Here is a 4,865-nt window from a genome sequence, read left to right on the forward strand (position 1 = left end):
GTAAGCATCTGTGGCTTAAATTAATAGGTGTGTCTGGTAACCCTAAAATTTGTAACAATTGTTGCAAACTGTTGCTGTAAGTTCTGCAAAAGAGAGCCATTCGAGAGAGAACTTCTTTTGCTTGCAAATTCTTGCTGGACAAATTTCTTCTTGCAAACACTTGCAACTCTTCTTCTTCTCCTTCCGGAGATGTATATTTGGGCATGACATTTAACCCATTTTTATGAAAAACTCAATTAAAAGGTAGGACAGAATGATTAAATTTGAAAAACACATTATTTGACACTTTTCATCATTTTAATTTAAGAACAAAAAAAAAAATAGCGAAAATTAAGTGAGATGACGAGAGGTTTTCACAATCGTTGATCCAGTCTATCGCAACATTGGAGAAAAACTTGGTCAGAAAACAATTAATTTCATTTTTAATTTTCAAGCAATTATTAAAAAAATATTAGACCAGTTGATTGACATTTAACATTGTCATTGGCTATTCTATACATGTCGTATTGGTTTAAAATGACTAGTCTAAACGGCGGTTCGTAAAACTATTGAAATACAATCCCGAGGCTACCCCCGCTTCCTGGCAGAATTATTCAAAATTAGGCGCAGCATGTTGTATATCCAATGAGTTCAAAAAAAATTGTTTTATGGCCTGTTCCAGAATTGTAATGTAAAAGTTTTTACTACGCATGGCCTAATTATAAGGTCGACCAGAAGGCAAATTCCCTAAAAACACAACTCTTAGGCTAGAAATACATAAAGAGCTTGAAGTCATGGCTAGGCATATTTTGTGACATTTCATAAAGGGATTACAGAGCCGCACCAAAATCCTGCCGTCGTTTTCCATTATAGTTTGACATTAATATGCCTAGCCATGACTTCAAGCTTGTTATGTACTTAGCCCTTTACACCTACAAGTATTTTCAAAAATTGTTATTATCACCTTGACATAGCAGCGAATTCATTATTTGTCAATTCTGACAATATTTATATTAAGTATAAATATTCTACAAAATTGGTCTGTTCCAGAACTGCAATAATGTAAAACTTTTTACTACGATAACAGATTTTCCCTCTACGAAATCGAAAAAAAAAATCGCAAAACTAGTAGATTCTTGCAAGTTCTGGAACGGACCAAATAACTTTGTTTAAGGCCAATCTCCATGGTAGAAGAATACAGGTAGTCGCTTCGACACAGCTGCTGGGACAATGAATTGTCAAACCGATTTTGGAATTGAAAATGTTGAATGAAAAATTATTAAAATTTGTAAAAATTGTTGAGAAATGTGTATTGTAACAACCTCCGATTTGCATAGTATAAGAAAATATATAAAAATCTACTTATTTTTGACAAAACCATTTTAAAATTTTGACATATCAATGTTCGCATTGCGTTGATGCATCTACATATATACTTTTACCATGGCCAATCTCGTAATATTTTACATATTTACCATATCACACGTAGCCTTAAAGGTCCTGAATACAGCTTTATCAGTTTTTTTTGTTTTTGCTGAAGCCAATATGTGCAAAGTGTGCTTTCTGTAATTGTGCCATGGACGTAGCAATACATATGAACCTACGTACTTCACTACCAATCTTCATTGAAATTGGATATACATTGCGTGTTTGGCGCATAAAATACATGACGTCGGTGGGAAAATATACATGGGAACGGAACCGATTTCAATATAACTATATAAATGACTTATCGTAGCAATTTCCATATATCATTTCAAATTTCATTGGAATCTGACATACACAGCGTTTTTGGTGCATCAAATACATTAATTCGGACGAAAATATATATAGAAGCTATACCAAAATCTGAACCAATTTCAATATAATTTATTTCTGTTCTAAATTCTGTTATACATTCCAAATTTAAAGACTGTATCTGTGATCGATCAAAAGATAAAATCATACAAAATCTAAATGTTTTGGTGGTACCTTCGATTCTGATGCTATATCTGCATTTCTAAGTGGACTTTCAAAAATTTATATTGTCTATTTTAATTTCAGGCGCTACTGCAGTATATTTGGGAATTTCCAGGAAAATCTGTTCAGCTGTTTTAAACAAACACACAATCAAACGTACAAACATTTTCCTCATTTATAGATATAGACCTGCCATGATTATTTCTTTTATCATGTTTGGAAGCTATATCCAATCTGAACCGATCTCGATAAAATTTTGCAGAAGTATTTCTGTCCATTATAAAATATCTGGTACAAAATATTATTGTTCAGCTATATCTGAATCGATTTTTACTTAATTGGAAGTACTTGTTTCTAGGATGAATTCAGTCGGAATTGCCAAGATTCAGTTTATTTCGAATGATATTAGAGATTTGCTGCACAATAAACCTAATAACGGATCAAGATATATATTGAGCTATTTCAAAATCTGATCCGATCTCGATAAAATTTGACAGAGGTATTTATGGGCTGTATCTGATATCTGGTACCAAATATTATTCTTGTGGAGTGCATATTACGCATGTGAGGGATTTAAACCAAAACGGCCAATACCAGTACCAAATTTTTGCACACGCGACCGAATTCATTATAGAAGCAAGTACATCAAATTTGGTGAAAATCGGTTCAAATATAGCTATATCCATGGTACTATATCAATGGAGGTTGAACAGCTTCGTAAAACTACAGAAATACAGCCCTGAGACTATGCTAGCTTCTTGTCAAATTTTTATGCAACAAGTTGTTTTCAATTACTCACTATTTTTCCTCCTTTTTAAAAAATGTTAAACAGCGGGAAAAATGAATTCAAAAATATGATCTAAACAGTTCTGTTTTTCAATTTCATGGCAAAACTGGCGAATAGCTTTAATGTGCGTCTCGCAATTCATGCGTTTTCCAATCATTGATTTTGAAAATATTCTGTTTTTATTTTTCAAAACAATAAATACATACACAAAATTGGCAGAAGTCGAGTAAACTTAGAAAACAAGTTGTAATCAGCTGTTAGCTCTACCTCATCTTTTTATTGTACCATGGCTTTATCTCTCATATATATGTTTCATCCGTTTTGGTGTTTGTCCCTCACTTTAGTAATATGCATTCAGCGACAATGATATTTCGTCTTATAGAGCTCGGAAATATCTTTGCCAAATTTTATCGAGATCGGCTAAGATTTCGATATAGCTCCCATATATATCCTTAATTCGATTTCATGTTTATTGTGCAAATAATGGCCAATATCTGCCCAAATTGAATGAATTTCGGGACGTACGTTTCCATTTTGTGGAACTCGGCTTCGATATATATTTTTTTAATATAATCCTTTTGTTTTGTTATTTGGTATAAAATATTAAAATGTCTCCGTCAAATTTAGTGAAAATCGATTCAAAATTGGATATGCCTCCCATATATTAGTTCCCTTTGAAACCATACTATAACTCATGGTACAATGAATTCAAGGTAGGGCAGAACTACCATATGATTTCAATTTTTTTTATTTTTCTGGCTTAATATGTCAACATCATTTGTTTATGTGTGCGTATTCTTTTCAATAATAAAAAAATTGTTCAGAAAATGTTCAAATTCTGGTGTTTTCACAATGCTTATTGCAACGTATGCATCGACAAAGTCTTCAGTTTTTGTCGCGAAATAAACCATAAGAGATATATAGAACCTGATTTTGAAAAGAAGTGTTGACCTTTCATTCAGTTATCGCGGTTTTCAATTATTTATTCCAAATAAATGCAACAAGTTGTTTGATTTTTTATTGTTTTGATACTAATTCTGACATTACAAGCCAAACAGGTAGACCTCTATACTTGCAATTTTTTCAAAGTTGACCTACCTTCTCTTCATTGTACCATGCTATAACTGCTCAAAGCCAAATGTTGATAGGTGGTATCATGGTACAATGAAGAGAAGGTAGGCCAACTTTGAAAAAATTGCAAGTATAGAGGTCTATCTGTTTGGCTTGTAATGTCAGAATTAGTATCAAAACAATAAAAAATCAAACAACTTGCTGCATTTATTTTGAATAAATAATTGAAAAACGCGATAACTGAATGAAAGGTCAACACTTCTTTTCAAAATCATGTTCTATAGGATTATTTCGCTACAAAAACTCTAGATTTTGTCGATGCATACGTTGAAATAAACATTTTAACATCCGAATTTGAATATTTTCTGAACAATTTTTTTGTTATTGAAAAGAAAACACATACATAAACAAATAAAGATGACATATTAAGCCAAGAAAATAAAAATATTAAAATCATATGGTATCATAGCCCTACCTTGATATCATTGTACCATGGGTGGTATGATCTACTTCAATTAAATTCTTTTGTTACGGGAGCTCTACTAAATATTCATAGTGGTGTAGGGTATCTATAATCGGCCCGCCCGATTTTTGACTTTTCTTTACTGGTTTTGTCTAAAACTTTGACATGCTTTAAAACATAAAACCAGCATTCTGAAAGTGCTTTAAATCAACGTAATAGATTTAATTTTTAAAGGTTAAATTTTATTTTCAATATAAGAGACAATATTTTTTCTGATATATTTGGCCAAGTAATACGACTATCTAATCTAGTTGAAATCCAGCATTTCGACTTTAATCTTTAATTTATCTTTTTCCTTGTAGGGATTCCTTCCTCTTTAACTTCATTTTAGTAATTAACTTTTACTTTCTCTGACCAAATAAATATAGAGAGGTCATATTTTCACTTTCTCTTCAATGGTCTGTTTGTCCTTCTCAACAGGACAAATCAACAGTTGGTCCTTACAAATTGTGTCAATATTTGACATTACTTTCTACACACACGCTAGAGAGAGTGAAAAGCTCTTTGCCAAAAGCTTTTTCATGGTGATGCATGGGGAAAACACTG

Source organism: Musca domestica, unplaced genomic scaffold (assembly GCF_030504385.1).
Source record: "Musca domestica strain aabys unplaced genomic scaffold, Musca_domestica.polishedcontigs.V.1.1 4, whole genome shotgun sequence".
NCBI classification, from domain to species: Eukaryota; Metazoa; Arthropoda; class Insecta; order Diptera; family Muscidae; genus Musca; species Musca domestica.